At 39.5% G+C, this 27807-nt stretch overlaps 1 long non-coding RNA gene across 5 annotated transcripts in view; it reads left to right on the forward strand.

The window, feature by feature from the left end:
• The window catches only part of LOC101710023 (uncharacterized), a 478704-nt gene that overhangs the window by 41755 nt on the left and 409142 nt on the right, over positions 1 to 27807 (forward strand). Inside the window, exon 1 of one of the 5 annotated variants that reach the window (XR_015441556.1) lies at positions 5076 to 12230. The exons of the other annotated variants lie outside the window; for them this stretch is intronic. This is a non-coding gene — a long non-coding RNA (uncharacterized LOC101710023). Of the gene's footprint in view, positions 1 to 5075; positions 12231 to 27807 lie in introns of those variants that run through there. 5 annotated transcript variants of the gene reach the window in all.

Genomic DNA, 27807 nt, shown 5'->3' on the forward strand with positions numbered 1-27807 from the left:
TCCTCTGTGTACTTGGCTTTAGGAGATAAGTACACCACTCATGGGTGTAGAGAAATACTAAATTGCTCCTTAATATATTCCAAAGGAGTAAGAGGTTCAGATATGGAGTTTCTAATCTGAAACAAAAGAAACAAATATGGCATTCCATAAGTCTCTGCTTGATTCCTGTGTCCCCTAGGGTGTCCCCCAAGGTTTATACCACTCCAGGGTAGGTAGCTACCATCTGGAGAGAGAACCAGAAAATAAAACCAGACTGGACTATCTACCCTTTACTAGCACATGATCTTACCTTCCTCAGGTAACTCGTATCCTTACTCCAGTAGGTTCTCTCAAAGCACAAGGTACAATTGACTTTAGCAATAACAATCATGTTTAGAGAAGGAAGTATTGCTAGCAAAACAAGAGTTTTAAACCACTGCTTCCTAGTTCCTTGAAAGAGAGAGAGGAAAATAGGTCAACAGTCATATTAGGGCACTTTTTCTGCAAAAGAGATCACCTCCAGAGATTGTTCAGAGATTCTGCCCTGGGCCCTAGGGTAAGAGAAAGCTCTGAGAAATTTCTGTTATCTATCCAGTCATTTAGGCAACTTTTATTAGCAAGACAAGACTACTCCTTTAAGGTTCATTTTAAATTCACTAAGTATTTGAAACTCATAGGTCTTTCTAGCAGCCACAATCTACATAGTAAAGGCACCTTTATCAATTTCCTATGCACATGCATGAAGGAAGAGAAAGGCTGACCAAAATAGTCCCATATTTTATTTAGCATGTAAAACACAAATGCAAGTAACTGATTGTTATTTTCCCTAGTGCAAGAAAAAAACAGTTGTTTTTATTTGCCTTAGTCTGACTTTCTGGAAGGAGGAGTGGTCTGACCACTAGGGATTCAGAAATGAACTCCCAACAAGTTGGAGAAAAGTTTAAGGGGAGTTTTTAACTCACTAGCAGAGAGAAAAAGTCCAAATAAGGCTCAAGCTGGTTAAACATCCAAAAAAAAATCACCATATAGCATTTTATAAGTCCACAGTGAATGTTCCAAAGTCCATAACCTATAGGAAAAGGCATTTCCCCCCTACACACATACATGATGAAGACCATGCCTGGGGAGTGTTGGGGAGAAAAGGTTCAGGTAGCTTTTAATCTATTAAAGATTCATTTTCTACATTTGTCTAGAGGTCTTACTAGTAGTAGAGAAGGCAGTCCAAACCTGTAGCTGAACTTTTTTTTTTTTTTTTTGGTGCTGGGGATCTAACTTGGGTCCTTGGGCTTGCGCACACAGCAGGTTGTGAAACTACTGAGCTAAATCCCCAGCCCTGTAGCTCAACTCTTAATGGAGGGTTAAGAAAGGGCTCTGATGGCATCTCTTCAGATCACTCTGAGACAGAGGATATCTTATGATCACTGACAGAGTTCCCCTTTCACCTCACTGAGGAGTCCAGATAGGGACAAGATGTGGAAATTTTCTGCTGATTACCCAGATGGGGTGTTGGGAGCTAGTTTCTTCTGAGGAACCTTTGGGTATCTGCCAGAGAGTAGCTCTGGCCATGACCCCTCAGTTGTCACCTCAGTTTCTGCTAGTTCCACACAATCGGAGATCTGTCTCTGAAAGGAACCCAATTGCCTATCTGGTCAACGTTCTACCTGCCAATGGTGTCAATGGGAGTGGGGATCCACCAGAGGACAACTGGAGAAATCTGTCCTCTGCTTTGAGAGTGGGAGCTGCCCTAAAGGCAATTACTAGCTAACAGAGTAACCACTGTTTGGCAATCTATAAAGGACAGGTAAAAGCCTGAACTGTTTTTATCTGAGATGATTTCATAAGAGACCCATTTTACAGCATTTTAAAGCAACAAAGTCCAAATGCAACACATACAAAACAAGAATAAAACATAATTTTAACAAAAGACAATGCATAAGAAAAACAAGAAATTTGCAAACATTTAAAACACACAACTTAAAATTAAGAAACTTTTGAAACAAAAGCCAAAACAAAGGCCAGAATTTATGAAACAAAAACCAGAATCTATGAAACAAATAGCCAGAGCCCATGAAATGAAAAGTAGCAATCTATGAAGCAAAAAGTCCAAAGTTAGAACGTATGGAACAAAAGCAAACTCTTACCTCGAACTAGTAATCTCAGGGGAAGACCTCCAAAATGATATAGGGGAAGAGATGTGACTCCTAAACCTACTAGATATCTGGAATGTGAGTTTGTGTTTTCTAAAATTGAAGAATGAATTCTAGGGACAATAGAGGTTAAGAGTAGGAAAAATTTATTGGGAGAAAGAATGCTTCTGCCTAAGAGAGACAGAAGGGGGATTGGAAAGTGGGTCCCCCCCCCCACTTTTCAAAGAAGCTTTATACAGCAAAGCCATGTGGTGAGGTGGGTACAAAGTGGGACAAAGCTATAAGACCCAGTGGAAATTTACAAGGTGGGCATGAGGTGGGACAAAACCATGACCAACCAATAAGATTACAAGTACAGTCACCCAGGCAATATTGATTAAATGGGAATCAAAGGGGAAGACAAGTCACATACAAGGAATTTCCCATTTAGAATGTCAATCACTGCTATCTATCTCTAGGGCAAGTAGTACTTCTTTTCATTTTTATAATGCTAACCAGTGAATGTGCCTCAATTGTTCTCCATGTTGGTTCCTTGCTGTGTTGGCTCCTGGAGGGCTGGCTCCTTAAGGGAGGCCCTTTCTACCTGCCAACAAGATATCTAATTAACTTACCTATCTATAATAGTCTCACTTTTCTTGAGATAATACATCATAAATGGGAAAGCTTTTTTATTGTTTGCAATAAACCAAACAATATTTTGACTGTTTGAGAGTATTTTGGAGTTTGCTTTTGTCCTGGCCTTAGACATTACAGACCAGTGAAGCTGGTTGGATCTTCTGATAACACTTAGCAGGATATAGACACTTGAAGTACCACTGAAGGAGACTGTGGAATCAGAATAATCTATTTACATTGTGGAAGGCTGGTTGTCAGAAGGGATGGATCACTGTGGAGACAAGCTATGAAAGAGTCAGACTAGATGACTCCAGAGTTTCTAGCTGTGGCACTGTTCCCTGCTGTGAATTATCATCATGGCTGTGCTGTATTATCAATTTTTAGTGCTGCTTATGATTTTAATTTTATGCATCCAGTATTTTGGTAATATTTTAAAACACCACACAAAAGTAGAATTCTTATTATTTCAGCATTTATCTATCATTGGGTGAGTTCTGAGGTAAGGAAAGAAAACTTTACTTTTCTATTATCATGACCATTCTGGATACAACTAATTCACTTCAGAAGCAACAATATCCTCCACATGTTAAGATTGACCATTTATAATCTCGCTGTGCAAGTATTTTTTTTTTTGAGTTGGAAAAATTTATTGAAATATAGCTTTTGTCTGAGACAGAAGGGGAACTAGAGAGTGGGTTGCCTGCCCATCCCCACTTCTCAAAAGTGTTCTATGGGGCAAAGCCATGAGGTGAGACAGGTCAAAATGGGACAAAACTATAAGACCCAGTGGAAAATCACAAGGTGAGCATGAGGTGGGACAAAACCCTGATCAACGAATACGATTACAAGTACAGTCACCCAGGTAATATTAATTAATGGGGATCAAATAGGAAAACAAGTCACACAGGAGGAATTTCTGGAAAGGAAATAGGCTAGGGAGATTGATGTCTATTTAGAATGTCAATCACTGCTATTCATCTCTAGAGGAAGTAGTACCTCTTTTCTTTTCATAATGGTACCAGTGAAACTGTCTCAATTGTTTTTCTATGCTGAGGGTCTAGCTTTGTCTAACTGCCTTATAATAATTTCTAACTAACTTACATATCTGCAATACCAGCACTCCAGAGTCTGAGGCAGGAGGATTCCCACCATTTTGAGGCCAGCCTGGGATACATAATGAGTTCAAGGCCAGCCTGAGCTACACAGTGAGACCTTGCCTCAAACAACAAGAAAGATACAATTATTATGAGTTTTAAGGCTGCGGAGCACTAAACCAAGTTCGAGGGTCTTCCCAAGGAGGCGAGGTTCTCCCAAGCCCATAGAATGTATGGGGGTCAGCAGGGGAGAGGCGCCCCCTTGTGTTGAGTCTGGCTACACATTGCTTGTAAATGGAAAGAAAGGAACTGGGGACTTGAGTGGAGAGTTTAGGCTGTGTGTGTGCCCTTGGGAAGGTTGCTTTTCCTCTCTAGGCCTTGGCTTCCTTATTTATACTAAAAGCACATAGCCCTGTGTCCCTGTTAGCATCCTGGCTTTGAGCATTGTACCCTGGCCAAGCAAGATGTTAACTTTAGGGAAAGCCAGGTAATGGATTATTAGAAACTGCTGCTGGTATGTGTGCAGCTTTTCTGGAACTATGAAGTGTTCTCCTCAGCAGTTGATTGGAAAGGAAAGGAGGGCAGCACCCTGTGTTGGGATAAGATGTGCAGGCAGGAGCTGGAACTGGCTACTACTCCAGGTTTGTTTTTGTTTTGATTTTGTTTTTTGAGACAGGGTTCACTATGCAGTTCAGGCTGGCCTTGAACTCACCATGTAGCTCAGGCTGGCCTTGAACTCATGGTGACCCTCCTGCCTCAGCCTCCTGTGCCACCACTCCTAGCTCAGAGTGATAATAAAAGTCCCAGTCAAGAGAACACCCAAGTGCATGTTGCCCCTCCTGGAAGTTAAGACAGTGATGGTGTAGCATTTACTTAAGTTTAGTGTGCTTGAATACGTGCATATCTTCAGTCTCTGGGAGGTTGACTTCCCCAGGACAGAGAGTGGCTCTGGAAGGGATTCTCCCATCCAAGGTTTTGAGGTGGGAATGATGGATTTTGCAGGCAGCTCCTGGAACCTTGATGGCTGTGAGGGAAGAGACCAGTACAGAGACAGTCCTCTCAGAAGTTAACCACTGACCTTGCAGGCCTCCCCTGCAGGTGCTAACAGAGCTAGAGTTTTAAGCTTTTAAATATAAGAGGGGTCCAGTTAGGCCCAGCAAGCCTGGGCTCCACAGTGAGTTCAAGAAGGTGTCCCCTGGCATTTGTTCACAAGGTCCCATTGATGTTCGTATGCCAATAAGGGTCAGAAACCAACTGTCTAGGACAGGAGTAGGAACAGAATTCAGTTCCACTGTGGAGGGGAAGTCTATGGTCTTCCCTGCAGTGTCCAGTGTCAACTGAGGCCCCATCCCACTGGTGGGGATCTGGCCAGCAGGAGCCTGGGGCCTGCTTATTTCAGAGACAATGCCTGGGGCTCTGCACTGGGCTTCCTCCAGGCCTTGGGAATGGTGACCCTCAGTGACCCATTCTGCCACATTCAGGGAAGGAGACTGAGGAGGCCACCTGCAGTAGGGCAGTGTCTTCCAGTGGCATCTGCCAGCAGGAGTGAGACTTAGCAGGTAGCTCTCTTCTGGGGGAGGAGCTGGTAGGAAACACTGAGGGCCTCATAATGCAGCAAGAAGACTCATGCTCCTCGGACTCTTCTTGTCTCTTAATCTTAGCTTGTTTGCCTCTTTGTTCCTCCTCCGTACTCTGTAATCCCACCATTCTGGGTAGCTGAGGCAGGAAGACCACAAATTCCAGCTCAACCTGGACAGCTTTGCAACTTAACAAGACCCTTTAGTAAAGGTCAGCTATAATTCAATCCCAAGTTCATCTTTTAAGTTCAGGCACAGGGGCCTGGTGAGTGGGGCTTAGTTGTAGAATGCTTTCCTAATGATATAGGGCATGTGATATAGGACCTCCTAATAATGTAAGGGAAATATCATAACTCCATCCTGCTAAATACCCGAAATGCCGAGTTCATATTCTCTAAAATCAAAGAATGAATTTTAGGAACAATGGAGGTTAAGAGTAGGAAGAGTTTATTGAGAGAAAGAAAGCTTCTGCCTAAGGAAGACAGAAGAGGGACTGGAAAGTGGGTTGCCCCACAAATTTTATTTCTTGATTCATTTGTATTGCCTCTAGAATGTGATCTACCTCAACATTTAGGTTTGTTGTGCCTAAATTTAGCTGTGCCTGCCATTTTCTCGGTGCTCATAGGAATAGAGATATGAGGGTGCAATTCTTCCACTGGGCCCCTGCCTTCAGAGTCCCCTAGTCTCCTTACCTGGGGATATTTCTACCTAGGCATATAGAAGGGTTGGTGGAGGTACAGTGTGGTGTTTTAGGAGATTTAATGTCAGTGGCCCTGGTGAAGCAAATTCATGACCAGTCAGTGTAATAATACTAAAGAATCCTGTAGTGGTATAGGGGAAGGCCAGCTGCCATGACCCCACAAAATGTGAGGGGTAGAGGCCCTGCAGCTGAGTTCTGTCTGTCAATTTAGTGGATCCAAATACAAGATACTAAGTGGACTCAAACTTGACCTGATTATCTACAGAAGAGGTTATTTGTAAATCAGAAAATTTCTTTATCTATCTATAGTAGAATACAATTTTGTACTCGGATCCTTATGTCTGTTATCCAGGCTGAATCAGCAATGATGCAAAGGTTACTTGGTGAGTTTGGAATTCAAAGTATCTGGTACCTGCTCTTAGGAGTGAACCCACCCCTTGGCCCTGCTGACTGATCTAGGTGCTGCCATGTCAAGGTGCCCTGCTCTGTGACTTCAGGTCATTGTGCAGGAAGCTACTACACCCAGATATCCTGGCTAAGTGCCTGGCTTTGGAGCCAGTGATTCCACCACTTACTGCTGAGGGACCAAGGAAAGGTCAGCTTCCTCTTCTATAAAATGAATACAAGACTAATCCTACCCAATAGTATTATTGTGGAAATTGATAGGAGTTCAGTAAATGCTCAAAGAGGGATCTGGGAGAGATGAAAGTGAAAGGGAAGGGTACAAAACAGACTGTGAGCAGAACATGGGAGGAAGAGTGGGGAAACAACAGTGCCTAGTATTTGGGAGGGTAAAATGTGAGAGATCAGTAGAGTAAAATGGGCCAGATCAAGGATACTAAGAGGTTTCGGTTTTATACAATTTACATCATGATCAGTGAGAATCCTGGAAACATCTAGAATTTCTGGGCAGCAAAGTGACATGCTCAGGCTTGAGCTCTAGCCGTGGAATCTAAAATTCCCTGGCTTTTCTAACCTGGACCACCAGTGATTTAGTGATTATACCAAAGGATAGGAGACTTTCTTTCTGCCCCAATTCAGACTGTATTTGGGGACTTCTAAGTTCCTGAAATGTTCTAGGTGCTGTGCATGAATACTGATAGATGAAGTTCCTCTTGTTTTGAGGAAAGCAGATGACAAACAATTTCTTAAAGCATTTTCAGGTAGAGAGGGGTGACCCAGCACATGGCAAGTGACAGTGGGCTTGTGGACCAGCAGCTGGGGCATGGATGCAGCAGCACTGGCTGGTCACTTGTTCTCCACCTTCAGAACATGTCTTGTCAACTTGCCTGGCTGGAAGCAGAGCTGTACACCCTCAATGGCATTTCTGGTAGACTCCCTGTCAACAAAGCAGTATTACACTATGCAGATGGTCTGAAGGAAGGTATTTCACTAGATTCTTCTTTTCTTTTGCATTCTTTCTCAACCTTACCCACCAGCCCAAGGAAGTGATGACAAATTGGAATCCTGTGTTAAATAGGAGTTCCCCAAGGCAGGAGATGAAAAGGTCATCTCAGGCAGGAGGATATACCTAAGTTGCAGTCTGAGTTCTAAGAAGCTAGGTCAAGTTTAAAGAAGGTGAAAAAGTTGAAGATTATGCTTTGGTAAGATTTTGGGGAAGGGAATGAATAGAAGTCATTTTAGATACATTTCTGATGGCAGGACAGAGAATGATTTGAATACAGGAGATACTGAAGGCAGAGAGAATAGTTAAGAAATTGGGGGCAATAGTAAGGAGGGAAGGGGAGCCCAAGGAAAAAGATGAATAGAAATAAATGGAGGATTGGTCTTAGACATTGCTATGAGATCAAAGGGAAGGCAGTATGGGAGAGGAAATGAAACAGCTACAAAAGAGGGACATGTCAGAGAGTGGGAAATTGGGGTTTCTCATGTGAAACTTATGAGGAGGAAGAGTCATGGGTGATGAAAGATGAATGGTATGACTAAGCTGAGGTACCAAACTCTAATGAAGCTAAGAGATGATGATGAAGATGATAATGATTATATACGTGTGTGGTTGTGTCTGTATGTATCTGTCTTGTCTTTAGTCTCATGCCCAAGATAAAAAGGCAAGATTGGAAGTGAAATAATCTCTTAAGAAAACAGTCTAGTGCATAGATGTTATTGGTAAGTGCTCAATAAATATTTATTAGTTAGCTGTGGTGGTGCATGTCTATAATTGGGAGGCTAAGGCAGCAGGATCACCATGAGTTCAAAACCAGCTTGGGCTATATAGTGAGACCCTGTCTTCAACAACAACAAGAAGAAGAACAGCAACAATATTAAAATCAGTAAATATTTATCAAATGAATGGATAAGGTGCTGAGTTTCATGTATCTCCCCTTGGCATGAGTTGTTTGGTTGCTGGAATAGGCTGTGAGTAGCAGGGGAATATGGTCAGGGTTGCTTTGACCCAGGTGAAGGCTGTCTTATGCCACTGAAATCCTCCCCACCTGGAGAGATGTGGCCTGAGGGGTCTTTCTCCTATGGAGCTCCTCACATTGCTCTTTTTCCTTCCTGAGTGCTTTTGAACCACATTCTCCCATCAATAAAGCACATATCGTGACTCATTTTATGACTGTTTTGCTAGTTTGCTTCTGACTTTCATGGTAGAAACTCAAAGTACTAGCAAGAGCAAAATGATCTGTGAGACATGTGACAGGCCCTACTTGTAGGTGTACTGCACAGGCTTGCTATGAGTAGAGGGGCTCTTGCATTCAGACATTCTTGTGCTGTCAAGGCTGCAGAAGGAAACAGAATAGGACAAATTTAAGAGAGTTTAATCAAGGGACAAAGGGCTGGGCTGGCCTTGGGAATACAGTGTGAAACTAGAAACTGTCTGGGCCAGAAAAGACCTTGGAGAGAGTTAGCAGGATAGGGAGTCATATGGAGAGGCTGATTTGAGCGAAGATGGACAGGAGGAACTGTGCCTTTTGTTAGAGGCCAGCACACAAGAAGAAAGCTGGGGGACTACTCACTCCACCTTCCTGCTCTCCTTCTGATCTCCAGCTCCCTATTCACTAAGCTCACTGGCAAGCTCATTAGAAGTTCCCTCCATCAGTGATACTGTTAGGTCTGTTTTTATATTTCCCACAAAGGGCTGAGTGGCTTCCTTAGAAGGGAGCGTCTTACAGAGGAGATTTGGCAGCCAAAGATCCATTAGAGTGGGTGACTCAAAGAGAGGAGGATCAGACAGTAGGAGAGATGTTGGGGACTGTCTCCAAAGGGCAGGACTGCCCAGGTCTCAGATTTCCCTTGCCAGAACTAAGGCTGCCCTGGTGGGAGAAGAGCCCTATCCACCTAGCATTGATCAGCCTCTGCCCTGCACTTTGCATACCCTTATCTCTCATTAACTTATTAAGACTAACCTCTCCTTTGAAAGAAGTTTTCAAATTTTAAACCACTTGGATTTTGGCCCCACCTTCCCTCTGGCTTGAGTCAAAGGTAAGTGTAAATTTTTCCCTTAATTATGCAACTATTTAAAACAATTTTCACTTATAAAGCCTGTGGCTCCCCAAATCAGCTCTGTTAATTTTGAATTCATAGGTACATGCTTGAATTGGACAGCAAGCACATAGATTGGGATTGAAATGGAATTTTAGGGACTGTACCCTGGAGGGATGTATTGTATTATTTTAGCTGAGCAAAGACAATGACCTTTTTCTCCTGTGACTTGGTATGAGGTTTTCTTGAGCTCAATCCAGACTGATGTCTGTGAGTCCCTTCCATCAACTTGGAAACACCAAGCTCTTATTTGTGTCCTGCTTTCAGAGAGCCCTTCACCCAAGTTTGTCATCAGATCCCTTTTGACTGATGTGAACAAAAGGTACAAGGAAGTAACTGGTTTATGTGATCTGCCTCGGATCATGCTGTGACACTTTAAGAGTTCATTGCAATTTTGGAAGAGAAATGAAAAACCTGCCAGTATCAGGGAATATTATTTATTTGCATAGAGAAAACAGGTCTCACACCAGATTTTTGAATCATTACTACCAACTTGACCCACTCACCCCAATGAGGTCCAATTAATTATTCTCTTGAGGCTAGAACACAGGGACAAATAGTGTCAACATAAAAGGATTATACTGTTCCTTCTTCATCTTTCTCCCAGGACTCATGGTATTTCCTAACGCTGGCTTCCCACCCTGCTCTGGTGAAGCCTTGGAAGTGTTCCCCAGGACTGATTTATTAGGTAAAACTCAATAGGCAAGGATTTAAATGAGCATTGAGTAAGGGCTTTACACTAATTTTACTTGCTTTTACTGGGACAAACACCTGGTTTCCAATGTTGCCTATCTTGAATCAGCAATAGGGCAAACTGCTTTCAAGGCTTAAGTGCGTATTTTTATGTTTCATCAATCCAGTGAGTCAACTGAACGAACTTCATTTTAATACTTTCCAGAGTTCTGAATTATGCAGCTAGTTGTATTTCCTGAGGATGTGATTCATTCATGCCCAGAAGAGTGACTTGCATTCCCTGACTGGGAGGATTTACAGCCAAAGCCCCATCTCTGTGCCAGGGGTTTTGGTGATGCAGGGAAGGGGACCTGCTCTGGTGACAGCACTCCTGTCCATTGTCTCCTTTCTTGCTAAAAGCACTGCTGTCTTACCTTCTTTACCAAGGAAAGTTCCTTGGCTTCTGGCTCCAGAGTTTTATGGCATCTATATTCCTTTAGAAATGCTCAAGTCTGCATGTTGCCTTTGTGCTATAGTTTTTTTTATCTCTTCTGATAAGGAAGTTTGTTGAGAGCTAGATGCCTTATGCTGACTTGTGCTGTCCATTTTCATGCATGCTGCAAAAAATGCTTGATTCTATCTCAACCTGGAATTCAGCTTGATTCAGTAACACAAACAACTAAGTTTTGTTTAAATTTTGTTTACTTAATTAATTCATGTATTTATTTGCTCCCTTACTTATTCCACCAATATATATTAAGTGCTTGCTATGTGCCAAATGCTCACTTGATTATTTATTTGTATAGAGAACTTTTATTCACTAGGGTTTTGCAAGAGACTGGAATTCCAGGGGCTGCTCCCAGGAGAGAAGCAGGGAGAGAACAGCAGGGCTGGAGTGGCCTCCATAAAAGTGCAGTGTGCAGTGCACAGCATGGTGGCTGGAACTAGGAGTTCTAAAAGACCAAGGCCTCTATTTGGGGATGGTTCTGTGAAGAAGCAAAGGGAGTGAGCTTTACTAGGAAAAGTGCTCCCACTTTCAGGCCTCTTACCTTCTACCCATCGACTATTACTACAATGTGCCAGTGTGAGTGGTTTTTCTGAAAAATGAGAGAGGAGGATTTTCTTCTAGGTTGGCTGAGGGTGGAGGCCCTGTACAGAAGCAGAAACAGAGATCATAGTGTCTGGAGGATGTCATTACTCCCACAGAGGATACAACACTCGTAGGATGATGTCATTGGGAAGTTTGAACATGGTTCCCACAATTTTTTGTGTCTTATAGGGCAGAGGAACCACAGAACTTTTTCTCCTGCATGTAGCACAGCATACTCTTTCATGCAAAGAAAAAAAGAGGCTGCAGTTGCAGTCACTGAGCTAGGGTCCTGCCTCAGGGCATCATGAAGAGTGGATTTCAGTCTTTGCATGTCTCCTCCACTGGGTGACCTTGATCTAAGCAATGTTGCTTATTAGTCTGCTTCTTATCACTAGTTGGTTGGTAGACACTGGTAATAAAAGAGATGACTCCAAATTTTTCCTGTCTGTATGCCAACCCCCTGTAAAGTTGGCCTTATTGGGAATTCTGGTTTCAGAGTCTTAAAGAACCTTGTCTGTGGCCATTGTAGCCTGATGGCAAATAAAAAACATTTAATTTGTGAGGCATCATATCCTGAAGTACAGTTTACAATGGAAGGAAAGTACATTTCAGGTCAGACTGGGACACATGGGGCATTATCCTACCCTCCAGAAAGTTCTTGTAGGATGATACTATGAAGGAGACAAATAATAATAGTGATGATAATGAATAAAAGTAGTTGCTCAGCATTTTCACTGTCCTATTAACTTTATAAACTAAAACTCCTGACATTCTAGGTTCCTAAGAAATGGAGCGGTGGAGTCACTGATCAGGAAGCAGAGGCCATTTCCTCAGAGGTTTGGCAAAGACTTGGTAAGCCTCTGATTCCTCCTCCGCTCCAGGCCATGTTCACTTTGCAAGTGCTGCCTGCAAAAATTACTTTCAGGGGTTTCATTTTCTTTTTCTGAAAAATCAAGCAAGTCCTACATTAAGCTGTAATGCTTTGATAGCCAGGACAAAAATGACTTATTGGATCCTAGGAATCTGAAAATGAGCCCTAGTATCCAAGCCTGTGTGTACAAGGGCTTGGATATTCAGTGCAATTTTCTTCCCACAACAGGTGAGGACACATTTGTCTTTAAGAACCTGAGACCAAACTGAGGGCTTCACACATACTACATGCATGTTCTGTCACTAAGCCACAATCTCAGCCCACACAATTTCTATTTAAGCACTCCCAAAGATCCTGTTACTGAGGATCATTCTAAATGCTTACCTGGATAGTGCTTTCTTCCCTTAGGCCTTCCTGAATCTGTGTCTGTTATACACTTTTACTTTTTGGTTTCTGTTTCCCTCTTTTTGTGCTTTTGGATCCTTCTCTTTTTCATTTTTGGTTCTTAAAAAGTTATCCAAGAAAAAGTTGCAGCTTGTAAGTGCTTTGCTTGAGGCTTCATGGCTTTTGTGGGTTTGAAAATTATGCTACCAAAGGTAGCTATAAAACTTTGGTACTGAGAATATTTGGCATCACTTAGGTGGTTTTGTTTTTGTGAATAAAACTGGTAGGAGCTGACAGTTTACCTGAATAAAATGATTTTTTTTTTAGCTTAGCTTTGTAATCAGGTTAAAAAGAAAGAAAGAAAGAAAAAAAGAAACAAAGAAGAAAAGAAAGTTCAGGCAAGAATAATTTTAAAAGTCTATTCCTAAGCACAAACTTATCATATTTTACATTAGAAAATTTGTTCATGAAGATTGTTTTTTTATTGAGATGTCAGTTTTGAGAGCATACACAATTTTCCCAGAGTTGCCCATATTCATGATAGGTTTTCTCCTGAGCCAGTCTGTGCTCAGTTCTGGTCAAAATGTAATGCATCCTTAAAGATTTGAGTCTGATCTGAGAATCTTTGCTCTAATTTAAGATATTACATAACAATAGGACCAAATTTCAGAAGAATTAATAAATAACTCTGGATTTATTACTGCTCTTATATTTATTAGTTGATTTTAGGCTAATAATATCATACGTGTGGAAAAACATAAGATGTAAAGCTTGAAATCCTTCCAAGAAATTTCTTTGTGAACTGTGTAGCTGAATTAGAAATAGTCCATGTTGGCATTAAGATTACATTCCTCTACTTTTTCCACCGACAGTGTTTGGGAAATGTAGTGAGGAATAAAGAGGAGCTGTTTAGAATCATGGAGTTGTTTGTTCTGCCCCATGGCCCTCCTGGAATAAATGGCTCTGTGGAAACATAAAGTCATGGTGTTTGTAGAAGAAAAGAAAACACAGTGGGACCATGGATGGAGTGCTTGGTTAGGTGGAGCAACCAGGATGTGGGCTGTGTGAGTAATCCATTACTTGTCTCTCTCGATTGGCTTTCAGAAAACTTGAGAAATTCTGAATTGTTTTTTCCATACTGAGAGCTGAATTACTACTTGAATCTGGACGAGGCACTATACATCTCATAAAGAATATTGGGAAATGGTTGAGAAAGGTTCTTAGTAGCCATTTGCTCCTACATCCCCTTTGTCTTTTAGACTCAAGGGCTTCCACGGTCTCCCAAAAAGAAACAGAGAGTAAAATATCCATGGTATCTATTCCAGAACACTTCAGAACTGGGCCATAGGACACTATATGTTAAATAGAATAGTGGTATAAAAATATAGGTGTAACTGTTTAGATAAGTGACTCTGAATTAAGATATAGGCAGAATTTCTCTCATACTTATCTTTCCATTCATTCAATACTAGTTAGATTTTTATTTATTTAGTTTTATAACATCAGCCTACTGATAATGGTGTGGATGCCCCAATCCTGAGTTTACCTGCAGCAGAGACCTCTAGTTCACACCAGCACCTTTCTACCTGGCTTGGTATGTCCCCTGCTTTCTGTTTCTCCTCCTTCAAGCAAAGGGCTTGCTCAGCCATGTGCAAGGGTGCCAGAGGTGTTGACACTTGATGCTCTGGGAAAACCCTTAATCAATGAGGGTGAGAAACAGTGAAAAAATGCTCCAAGTTTCTCTATTTCTTGGTGGGAGAATTCTGCAGGGTGCTCAGTGGAGTTGAAATCTAGAGACTCACATTGGCAGCAATCCTTTATTCCCTGCTGTAATGTCCCCACTTGTGTTTCCTGGGATCATTTTCCCAATAAGCTACTGAGCCAGAGTTGCCTCTGGGTCTACTTTCAGAGGGTCCTAGAGGCAGAAAGGCACATATTATGACTCAGGTATCACACCAGATCAGAGAGACTCTCAAAGATCTAGTAGTGCAGACAGGGGACCAAGCACAAATGTAACCCCAGCAGAATGTGCCTATGTATTACTAATAGGAAAAAAATCTAGCTACAGGAGAAGTCAGAATAAAGAGATAGATGGTTTCAATATGGGATATTTAACCTCTAAAGTAAAAATGAGAAAATTGTCATTATCCATAGTTTACAGATCAAAACTTTGAGGCTCGGAGAGTTTAATTGGTTGGTTCAAAGTGGCATAGCTAGTAAATGACAGATTTAGGCACACATCTATATTGAGCCAAACCTGGAAAGAGGATGCAAAGACTTGGCTGAAAAGTGAAAAATTAAATAGTGTTCCATGGGGCTATCATGCCCTAAATAATGTTTATTGTCTCCTTGATGCACTCATCACCTTTTGCCATGCCTGGCTTATTATCTGGGCATATCAAACCTGGAGACAATTTTTATCATTCCACAACAGGAGAACTCAGGACCCAAGTAGTTCCAGAATGCTGCATTATTCTTGAGATGGAGAGATAGCTCATCTCTGTCTCACCAGACATTACAAAAGACATTAAGACTTAAATTTATATTTATTTTAAATGAAAGTAAGAAGCTTGCATTTGATCAGTTAATGTAGATGTTAAAAAATATTCTTTCTCTAATATGCTGGTTTATCAGTTGTTAGAGCAGACTTGATTAAAGTGATTTATTTAGCTGAACTTTACCCTCAGATCTGATGTTGTCCTAGGAACAGAAAAGAATGATGATTGCTACATATTTGGAAAGCAATTAGAGTAATTCTCAGGCTAGGTATGTAGTTAGTGCTATTAAGATGATGTGAATTTTTAAATAGGCATTAAATAGACATGAAAGGCTAAGCTTTTCTCTTTTTATTCAGAAGCCGCCAAGAAAAAAATCAGGAAGGAGAGCAATAAGTACTAAATAAGGATGAAAGCCAGAAACCTTTGTACTTCAACTGGGAATTTTATGCTTCTTTGGGCTTATTTTCATTTGCTTTTAAGTAGGTTTAATCTGGATAATCATTTGTTTAGAGACTTCAAAATTCAAAGGATTATACTGAACTAAAAATGAAAGAAACTACTTGAAAAAGTTAGAATATCACTCTACACTCTTTCTCCATTCTTCTTTGGTAAAAGCAAAATGAAGGTGAATGGAGAAAAGAAGGGAGAGAGATAAATGGTTTACTATAGCATCTTGACAACGCTAATGAAAATTTTAAAAAATAACAGTTAACATCTATTAAATTCTCCCATGGTTTTGTAACTCTTCTAAGCACTTTATGTATGGGAAAACTGAGCAACAGGACAAGTGCTTTTGCCTAAAGTGGTTCTGGAATGAAACCAAGTATTCAGCCTCAAAGTGTACACTCCACTCCACCTCTGTACTTGATTGCTTCAGTGTAATTAGTAAGAGTAGTTAATAACTCTTACGTGTTCTCTGTGAAAAGTATTATTATCATCTCAATATTATAGGCAAGAATGTTAAGTCTTAGAAAAATTAACCAAATAGCTCAAGATCAGACAACACAGATGATGAAGTATGAATTTAAGCACAAGTCTGTCTAGTTTCAAATATTTGTCCTTCATGGGCTACACTGCTTAAAGCTCAAGGCCAAAGCAATTACCAAGTGACTTTTCAGAGGGAAGTTTCACTTTTCTGTAGTAAGAGTTGGCCTTAGTGTACAGTGCCAGGGCTAGGACACCTAGTATGTCAACTTTCTGGTACTATCAATAAATACCTGAGATAATCAAGTTGAAAAGAGGAAATATTTCAGCTCAGTTTTAGAGGTTTCATTTCATGATTATTTGGCTGGTTTCTTTTGTGCCTGTGACAAGGCAGTACACTGAAGTTGGGAGCTTGTTGAGGGAGAAGCTGCACACCTCACTGTAGCCAGGAAGCAAAGAGAGGAAGAGAAAGTGGGTGGGTGCATGTCCCCAGTGACCTAACTTCCTCCAACTAAGCCCTACCTCTTAAAGTTTCCACCACCTTCCTATAGCACCAAGCCTTTAAAACACTTTTGTCCACTGGAGGCATTTCAGACCCAAACTATAGCACCCAATTAACAGAGCAGTCCCTGTGTGCTCGTGTTCAGGTCAGCAAGTCCATCCTATGGAGACTCTGATGAGCATGGGGTTCCAGGTGCACAGAGTTGCCTTGCCACTACAAGACCTAGTGCTAATTGCCAGTCTTACAATTCTGGAATTTCCCCTCATGGATCTGAGACCCCATCTATTTAAATAGTAATTCATTAGAGAAGGTAAGGCTCTGTTTCCCAATCTCCTGCTGAAAGATGGGCCTAATTTCAACTGTTCTCTGACTCCAAAAGAAAAACTGGACCTCCAGTCACAATGTATAATAAATTTAGCAATTTTAACTTGAAAATATGGGTGGATTTTGTCCATTCATCTCTGTAAAAGATTTCTTTCTGTCCTTGCAATCTATTTAGAGAATTAGTTGGTATACACATCACTTTCAGGTTCAACACTTACTCAATGATAACATTTTTTTCTGTCTTACCTTTGTGAAGACATTTTCTAGACCAGGATCAGATTTTGTTTTTAATTATGTTTACTCAACACTATATTATGTGACCTCTTCTTGGAAACTATAAAGCTACTTTTAGGAAGGCCTCAGGGAGCAGGGGAGGAGGAGGGGATGCCAGATTTGCTAGAAAACCTCTTGGGGTTGAAAGACTTGATCGAGCTATTAATTTAATAAATATTCATTGAGAACTTTCTGTGTGCCTGGCCGTGTGCTAGAGTCAGGACATAAGTACAGTTCCTATTTCTTTTTTTTAAAAATAATTTTATTGGTACATTTTAGGTATACAATATAATGACATTGAACATTGGAAATCTGCACCTTTAGATAATCTCTCTGCATTCTTATTTTTCCCCATTCCTCTGCCCTCCCTTCAACCCCTCCATCCCTCCCTATTTACAAAGACTTTGTTTCCATTTTTTCATTTTCTCATGTTCTATTCCCTTCTTTCCTTTCCCCTATCCCTCCCACTTCTCCTTCCCCTTTGTCCCTTTTCTTCCTATTTCACATTATTTATTATACCTTGTAGTCCTTATTTACACTTTCAGTTTCTCACACTAGAGAAACTATTCAGTATTTACACCTGTGTGTCCTGTTTATTTCACTTAAGAGTATCACCTCAATGTACAACCATTTAGCTATAAATGTCTCTAAATTCTCATTTTTTATGGCTGAGTAGTACTCCATTTTATAAAAAAAACCCAGTTTCTTTATCCAGACTCCAACTAATGGGCAATTGGGCTGCTTCCAAGTTTTAGCTATTACAAATTGTGCTGCTATGAACATGTATGCACATATATCACTGTGGTATGATTCTTTTAATTCTTTGGGGAAGATACCCAGAAGGGAAATAGCTGGGTCAAATGGGACTTCCAGTCCTAGTTCTTTGAGGTATCTCCATACTGATTTCCACAGTGCTTGCACCAGTCTATACTCCCACCAGCAGTGGGGCAGTGTTCTTCATTCCCCACAGCCCTGCCAGCATTTGTAATTGGTTGATTTCATGATAGCAGCCATTCTTTCTGGGGTGAGGTGGAATCTCAGTGTTGTTTTCATTTGCATCCCTCAAATGACCAGTGATGTTGCACATTTTTCATATGTTTATTTGCTATTTCTACTTCTTTGCGTGAGAAATGTTTGTTCATTTCAGATGCCCATTTTTCGAATGGGTCTGTAAATTTGGGAGGTCTGAGTTTTTGAAGTTCTTTACAGATTCTACATAGTAGACCTTTATATGAGGAACAGCAGGTGAAAATGTTTTCCCACATTGTGGGTTGTCTTTTCACACTGTTGGTGGTGTCTCTTGCTGTTCAGAAGCTTTTTAGTAAGAAAAGATCCCACTTATTGATTGTTTGTGCTAGTTCATGGGCAACTGAGGTTTTGCTCATAAAATCTTTTCCTACACCAATGCCTTCAAGAGTTCTACTAACTTCTGTTCCAGCTGGTTCAGCATTTCTGTTTTAATATTTCGATCTTTAATCCATTTAGATTTTAGTTTAGTATATGGTGAGAGATATAGGTCTAGTTTTAATCTTTGGCAATCTGAAATCCAATTTTTCCAGAACAATTTATTAAAGAGCCTATCTTTCCTCCAGTGAGGGTGTTTGGCTCCTTTGTCAAAGATGAGGTGGCTGAGTGTGTCTGGAGTTGCTTCTGCATCTTCTAATCTGTTCCACTGGTCCTCAGGTCTGTTTCTTTGGCAGTACTATGTTGTTTTTATCACAGTAGCTTTGTAGGGTAGTTCCAAGTTGCGGGTTGTGATACCCCCTGCCATGTCTCTGTTACCTAGAATTGCTTTTGCCATTCTGGGTCTCTTCTTGTTTCAAATGAATTTTTGGATTGTTTTCTCAAGGGCTGTGAAGTATGCTGCTGGGATTTCAATTAGGATTGCATTGAACTATATAGCAGTTTTGGAAGTATGGCCATTTTCACGATGTTGAGTCTTCCTACCCAGGAGCAAGGGATGTCTTCCCATTTTCTGATATCATCTTCAATCTCTCTTTTCAGAGTGCCATAGTTTTCAGAGAAGAGGTCTTTGCTTTCTTGTGTTAGGGTGACTCCTAGGTACTTCAGTTTCTTGGATGCTATTGTGAAAGGAATTATTTCCCATATTTCTCTCTCAGTGAGCCTGTTGTTTGTGTAGAGGAAAGCTATTGATTTTTGTATGTTGAATTTGTATCAAGCTACTTCACTGAATTTGGTTATTAAGCCTAGAAGACTTTTGGTGGAGTTCTTGGCATCTTCTATACAAAGTATCATGTCATCTGCAAATAATGACAATTTGATTTCTTCATTTCCTATTTTTATTCATTTTATTTCCTTCTCTTGTCTAATTGCTGTGGCTAATGTTTCCAAAACTATATTGAACAGGAGTGGTGATAGTGGACATCCTTGTCTTGTTCCTGATTTTGGTGTGAAGGATTTCAGTTTTTGGCCATTTAGTATGATATTGGCTGTTGGTTTTTCATAGATGGCTTTTATCAGATTGAGGTAGAGACCACCTAGTCCAATTTTTTGTAAGATTTTTATCATAAATGCATGTTGGATTTTGTCAAATGCTTTTTCTATATCTATTGAGATGATCATATGGTTTTTGTCCTTGGCTGTATTGATATGGCGTACTACATTTATTGATTTTCGTATGTTGAACCATCTCTGAATCCCTGGGGTGAATCCCACTTGGTCAGGGTGTATGATCTTCTTGATGATGTTCTGCATTTTATTTGCCAGTATCTTATGAAGGATTTTTGCATCTATGTTTATTAGTGAGATTGGCCTGTAGTTCCCTTTTTCAGTTGGGCCTTTTTCTGCTTTGGGGATCAAGGTGATGTTTGCTTCCAAGACTGAATTCAAGATTATTGTTTCCCTTTCAATTTCATTGAGGAGTTTAAACCGTAGTGGCAGTAGTTCTTCTCTAAATGTCTTGTAGAATTCAGTGGTGAAGCCGTTAGTACCCAGGCCTTTCTTAGTTGGTAAGTTTTTAATTACGTTTTCAATTTCATTGAGTGATATTGAGTTGTTTAGAATTTTTATGTCTTCTTTGTTCAAGTTTGGTAATTCATACTTATCTAGGAAGCTTTTTATTTTTTCTGTGTTTTCCATCTTATTGGCATATAGGTTCTCAAAGTAGGTATTGATGATCCACTGCATTTCTGCTGGGTCCATTGTAATTTCACCTTTTCATTCCTAATTGCATGGATGGGCCTTTTCTTTCTTTTTCCTGATAAGGTTGGCTAAGGGTATGTCTATTTTGTTTATTCTTTTGAAGAACTGACTCTTGGCTTCATTGATTTTTTGTATTGTTCTCTTAGTCTCCATTGCATTGATTTCTGCTTTGATCTTTATAATTTCCTCCCTTGTATGAGCTTTGGGTTTGTATTGCTCTTCTTTTTCGAGAGGCCTGAGATTCAGCATCAGGTTGTTTAATTAGGCTCACTCTGTTTTCCTAATATGAATATTCACTAGTCTGAATTTCCCTTGTAAGTGCTTTCATTGCATCCTATAGATTCTGATATGTTGTGTTGTCATTGTCCTTTAATTGTAGAAACTGTCTGATTTCTTCTTTAATTTGCTCTGTGGCCCATTGTTTATTCAGAAGTGTGTTGCTCAATTTCCATGTGTTTATTAAATTCTTGTAGTTTCTTTTGCTATTGATCTTCAATTTCATTGAACTATGGTCTGATAATATACAGGGGATAACTTCAGTTCCTTTGCACTTACTTAAACATGTTCTATGAGTGAGTATGTGGTCTATTTTGGAGAATGACCCATGTGCAGCTGAAAAGAATATGTATCCTGATTTTATGGGGTTGAACACTGTAAACATCTGTGAAATTCATTTGTTCAAGTGTTCGATTGAGTTCTAGTACTTCGTTGCTTATTTTTTGTCTAGTTGATCTATCTATTTGTGACAATGGAGTATTGAAGTCCCCCACTACTGTATTAGTTCTTATTTGATTTTTCATGTCTGTTAGTATTTGTTTTATACATTTGGGTGCACTAGTTTTTGGTGCATATATATTTATGATTGTCATCTCTTCCTCTTGGATTGTTCCCTTTATAAGGATGTAGTGTCCTTCTTTGTCTCTCTTAATCAGTGTTTGGTTTGAAATCCACTTGATCTGCAAAGACGATAGCTACTCCTGTTTTGTTTTCAGGTTCCTGTGGCATGGTGTATTGTTTTCCACCCTTTAACTTTCAGTGTATGAGTTTCTCTTTGAATTAAGTGTGTTTCTTGTTTGTGGCATACTGTTGGATCATTCTTCTTGACCTATTCTGCCACTCTATTTCTTTTGATTGGTGAATTGAGACCATTAACATTGATGGTCTCAGTGATTCCACTGCCTGCCTCGCAAGCACAAGGACCCGAGTTTGATCCCTGGTACCAAACCCCCCCCCCAAAACAAAAAACATTGATGGTTATAATTGGTATGTATTGACTTATCATTGTCATGGCTTTTTCTTTTTGTTGGATTCTCCTCCTTTGCTTTAACCTCTTGTCCTCCCCGATGGATTCATTCTGCTGGGCTTTCTTGGGGTTGTGATCCTCATTGTCTTTTCCTATGATATTGTTGAAAATTTTTTGGAGTGCTGGTTTGGTATTGATGAAGTTTCTAAGGTTCTGTTTGTCATGAAAGTATCTTACTTCTCCATCAATTTTGAAAGATAGTTTTACAGGGTACATCAATCTGAGTTGGAGGCTGTTTTCCTTTAGGGCTTGAAATACATCACTCCAAGCTCTTCTTGCCTTGAGGGTTTGCATTAAGAAATCTGCTGTGATTCTGATGGGCTTTCCTTTGTATGTGATTTGTTTCTTTCTAACTGCTTGTAGAATTTTGTTCTATTGGGTTTCTGGAATCTTAATTATTATATGCCTATGTGTAGATTTTTATTTTTTGGTCAGTGCTAGTCATAGTCCTACATGCCTCACTTATCTGTATGTCAAGTTGTTTTCCCCTGTTTGGGAAGTTTTCTGCTATCACTTCTGTGAACATTTTTTTTTAATGTCATCTGCACTCTCTCCTGTTTCTTCCTTGACTCAGCAGTCTTATGTTATTCTTCTTTGCCTTGTCTAGAAGCTGCTGGATTGATTTCTTGTGATCTCTTACTATTTTAAAGAAATTTTTCTTTTTCCTGGTCACTAATTGCAATCTTATCTTCTATATCTGAAATTCTGTCCTCACATTGGGTCATTCTTCAGTGTAGACTTTCAGTGGAGTTTTTAATCTCCTGGAAATCTGTTTGCATCTGTTTTATGGATTCCATTTGTTTCCTATGTTGGGATTCCTTCATGTTCCTCAGCTCCTCTATTTTTTTTATATGTGTCCTCTCTAGTTTTATTGATCATTTCTTGAACTATGGGCACAATCTGTGCTGTTATCTGAGAAATTATTTTTTATTTCATTTCTTCCAGATCCTCTTTTGTTGCCAGTTCAGGGAGTCACAGTGGTTGGGTATCAAATTGTTCCATCTTGTTTCCCTTTGCCGTTGCTTTAGGTGATCTTGAAGTCTGGTTTTGAGATCTGTTTGCATGTTTTCTCATTTCAGGGAGATGAGTGTATGCTGCTGGTGCCTGCAAGGCTCACCTCCTTGGCCTTGGGCGTGGCTCTGCTCCTTGGGGCTTGGGGAGGTGGTATGTTGACCTGGAAGCCAGTTCCTATTTCTTAACCCAAAGTGGACATAGTGAAAGTATGCTCACTCCCTGTGTGGCTGGGGATAGAAATTAGCTGGAACCCTGGGAGATTAATATTGAAGAACTCTTAAAGAAGATTTAAGTGTGTCTTCTTGAGATTGGACCTTTAGGGAAGTTGACTGGCATTCTTAGATACTATAGCACCTACATCTATCATATTCATGTAACTAGATAGTAGTAGCTAAGACACAGGAGGTAGCCTATAAATAGTTGTCAACTAAATGAATAAAAGAAAATAAATCTTTTCATTATGGCAGGGGAAGGCTCAGTGACAAAATTTATCATGACCTCTAAAGGTATTCCTTATCTCTGTCCTAGAGAGGCTGTTTCCTAGTAATATCATTGTCTTATGTACTTCTGTTATGAACCACTCTCTAGGTTAAGGTGTGTGAATTGCATTTCATGTATTCCATTAAGGGCTATTGCTTTCATCTTTTCGAATGCCTTCCTTTCTCCTAGTCTCACTAACACTTTGATATCCCCTCCTACTTCTGAACTCTTTTCTTTCTGCCTTTTTTCCCTCAGCAAATTTCCCCCCCAACAAGTTTGAACAGAGTGAGACTTAATTAAATGACCATTTTAATGGAGACTATTTTCATCAGAAATATCATGTCTCCTCATGACACAAAGGACTCTTTAAAATGTCTTCTTACGTAGGAAGGTACATTTATTACTCTGTGTAGGCTGCTATAACAAAGTATCACTGACTGGGTGGATTCAACAATAGAAACGTATTTTCTCACAGTTCTGGAGACTGAAAGTGCATGATCAAGGTGCAAGCAATGTTGGTTTCTTCTGTAGCCTCTCTGCATGTCTTGTGGATGGCCAATTTCTTGCTGTCTTCTCATGATCTTCCCTCTGTGACTCTGTGTCTTAATTTCCTCTTTTTATATGGACACAGGTCAAACTGGATTAGGGGCCACTCTGACGTCCTTATTTCAACCCAATTACCTCCTTAAATACTATTTACAAAATAGTTCCATTCTGAGATGTTGAGGGTTAGGAGATTAACATGTAAAATTTGAAGGAACACAATTCAGCCTATGATAACACACTCGGAGTATGTTTTTACATTTTTTCTTTAAAATCACTGTACTGGAGCAATAATTACTAAGAGTGGCTTAGCATTAAAATAAGGAGAAAAGTAAGGAGGAAACTGATATAGTGAACCTCTGATTTGTGACTGGCCTGACATACAAACAATTTGGGTTATGACTGGAATTTTAGTTTTAATTTACAAATGAAGTATTGAGTTACGACCCAAATGCTGGCCACCTGTGCTTCAAGATGGTCTCAGATACAGATTTAACCCTTAAAGAATTCTGGAAGGAACATTACAACATCCTTTCCTGTGTGGGGTTAATTGAGAAATCCTGGGCCAATGTCTCTCTAAGGACACTGAGATCTGTCTGTATACAGGAGGGAGACTTTGAAGGCTGTGTAGAAGAGCCTGAGCCTTCGTTGACAAACTTGAGTTACAGCCAGCCCTTGAGAATGAATTGAATTTGTTAGTCGAGTGTCCACTGTATACAGATTCAATGCAGTCCCAATCAAAGCACAAGCAGCATTCCTCACAAAACCAGAAAAAAAAATCCTAAAATTTATATGTAATCAGAAGAGCATTTCTGCAAAAGAAATTCTGGTTAACAAGTGCAAAGCAGGAAGGATCACAACCCCTGACTTGAAGTTATTACAAAGCTACAGTGATAAAAGCATCATGTTACTGACACAAAAACAGACCAGAGGACTAATGGAACAGAATAGAGGATGCAGAAACAACCCCAGACACAGTTAGCTACCTGATCCTTGACAAAGGGTCCAAAAATATTCATTGGAGGAAAGATTGCTTCTTTAGCAAATGGTGCTGGGAAAATAGACCCATTCTATTCACCATGTACTAAACTATAATCAAAATGGATTAAAGATCTAAATATTAAAATAGAAATATTTAACCTACTAGAAGATGAAATAGGTAAAACTCTTGAAGTCACAAGTGTAGACAAGGACTTTCGGAATAGAACCCCAATTCCACAAGAAGTAACACCAAGAGTCAACAAATGGGATCATATCAAATTAAAAAGCTGCACAGCAAATAAAACAACCAACAGCATAGAGAGACAACCTATAGAGTGGGAAAATTTTTTTTGCCATGAACAGAGCACTAGTAACTAGAATATATAAAGAATTAAAAGGGAACGTGGTGAGGCAAGATGGCGGCAACCAAGAGGAGGTGGTGTGGGGATTTGCTGGTTTCAGCAAAGAAGCCAAAAAGAAACAAAAAAGATGCTGAGCCTCCAGCTAAGTCATTGGTTGTGCCAGAAGAGATGGAGGAAGCAGAGAAGGATTGTTTGCCAGGCCCCATTTTCAAGGGCAAATGGAAAAATAAGGAATATATTCTCATCTTTTCCAGAGGAATAAATTTCAGAACAAGACATTTAATGCAAGACTTGAGAATGTTGATGCCTCTTTCTAAAGCAGATACTAAAATGGATCATAAAGATAAATTATTTGTGATTAATGAGGTCTGTGAAATGTACAACTGCAATAAATGTGTCTATTTTGAAGCTAAGAAAAAACAAGATCTTTACATTTGGCTTTTGAATTCACCTCATGGGCCCTCTGCCAAATTCCTTCTTCAAAATATTCATACCCTAGCAGAACTGAAGTTGACTGGAAACTGAAAGGTTCTCAGCCGATTTTGTCTTTTGACCCTGCTTTTGATGAATTGCCACATTATGCTTTGTTAAAAGAACTCCTAATTCAGATTTTTAGTACTCCATTATATCATCCCAAAAGCCAGCCATTTGTGGACCATGTATTTACTTTCACCAGATAATAGGATATGGTTTCTGAACTTTCAGGTCATAGATGAAGATACTCAACTTGTAGAAATAGGACCTTGTTTTGTCTTAAATCTGATAAAGATTTTTCAGGGAAGTTTTGGAGGACCAACTTTAAATGAAAATCCTCACTACCAGTCACCAAACATGCATCGGTGTATCATATGATCCATCACAACTGCAAAATACAAAGAGAAATAGCAAGTAAAAGATGTGCAGAAACTGAGAAAGAGCCAAAGACTTCTTCCACACGATGCCACTGAAGATGTTTTTGTTCCAATAGAAATAAAGTGGGTAAAATCAGAGCCAAAAGTCAATTTGAAAGCAAGGAAAAAAAGGATTTACAAAAGGCAAAGAAAATTGAAACAGAAGATGAACAGTCGAAATGCAAAATGAATCAATGGATAACTAAGTTTTCCAAATAGTCTATATTTATTTTGTATGCAATGTGTAAATACATCTATTATCCTGGACTACCTTTTGTTTAATTAGTGTGCCATTTGAAAGAAAAAAAATCTTAGAATCAGTGGTGTTTATCTTTTTTTAAATAAAGCACTGTGTCACCAAAAAAACACACAAAAACACAAAAAAACAAACTGAAAAAATCAGACTCCCCCAAATGAAAGACTAAATAAAAAAATGGGCAACTGAAATGAATAGACATTTCTCAGATGCAGAAGTACAAATGGCCAATAAATACATAAAAAAATGTTCAACATCATTAGCCATTTGAGAAATGCAAATTAAAATGACACAGATTTCATCTTACTCCAGAAATAATAGCAATTATCAAGAAATCAGATAATAATAGTGCTGGTGAGGTTACAGGGAAAAGTAATTCTTCTGCATTGTTGGTGGGAATGGAAACTAGTACAACCACTATTGAAATCAATATGGATATTCCTCAAAAAAACTAAAAATAGAAGTCCATTCAATCCAGCTAGATACCTACCTTACTAGGTATCTTCTTGAAAGAGTTCAAGTCATCATATTACAGTGATTTATGCATATCCATGTTTATAGCAGCATTATTCATAATAGTTAAATCTTGGAGGCAGCTTATATATCCATTGACAGATGAATGGATAAAGAAAATGTGGTATTCATACACAATGGAATACTACTTTGCTATAAAGAAGGATAAATTTCAGTCATTTGTAGGAAAATGGATGCACTTTGAAAACACAATGTTAAGTGAAATAAATCAGTCACACAAGCTTAAATACCATATGGGTTCTTTCATATGAGAAATCCAAAGTATAAACAAAGAAAAAAGTAAAAGATAGATGAAAGGAAACAGGCAGCAGATCTTTGTTAATGGGAAGGGGACAAAGAGATGGAGGGAGGGGAATAAAGTGGGAGGGGAAGGGGATACAAAAAAAGAATTGAGGCGTGTCATGTATGTTGACCAAAGAGTCGAATATGTGCTAAGAAATAAAATAAAATAAAAATTTATGGGGGAGATTAAAGGTACATATTCCTGGGCTGTCCTTCAAAGATTCTCATTCAATGAGTCTGAAATGGAGGTAAGAATCTCTGCATTTAAAAACACTATAGGTTATCAGGTTGTCATCAAGGTATGGAGAATCATCCAGTGAAATCCTGGGATTGCTTATTATTGTTCTAGGTAGATCAAGTCAAATGAAAAAATGTAAATGATCAGAAAGATCTCATCAAGAGACAAGTACCTGTTGAAACTTTGCTTTTTCTTTTATGTGTTTGCCTGTATTCATTGGTTTTCATTTCTTCATGTACTCATTAATGTCAAATCTTAAAGTATTCAGCCAACTCTGATCCAAATTTTATGATTTAATTAGAGTCACCTAATGGACTTAGGTTCTGAATAATTTCTGACGCACAGACTGCTATCTCATCTACAAACATTAGCCAGGTACCTAATGCACTACAAGCATGTCATGTCAGGGTATTTGTTGAAAATGACCTAAAGAACCATGTAGTGAGATCTGCCCAAAAGGAATTCAGGGACTTTGCTAGATTATCATGAGCATCATCTCCTCATGCCACCATATTATTATTTTAAACAAAATGCAATTGAAAATTTTTTACAGTTTTGGTTGTTTTGGCCAGGCTCTTTCATGAGTGTCAGCTCTGAGGACACCCATG

Source organism: Heterocephalus glaber, unplaced genomic scaffold (assembly GCF_053883595.1).
Source record: "Heterocephalus glaber isolate CG9 unplaced genomic scaffold, H.glaber_assembly_v1.0 deba00001523, whole genome shotgun sequence".
NCBI classification, from domain to species: domain Eukaryota; kingdom Metazoa; phylum Chordata; class Mammalia; order Rodentia; family Bathyergidae; genus Heterocephalus; species Heterocephalus glaber.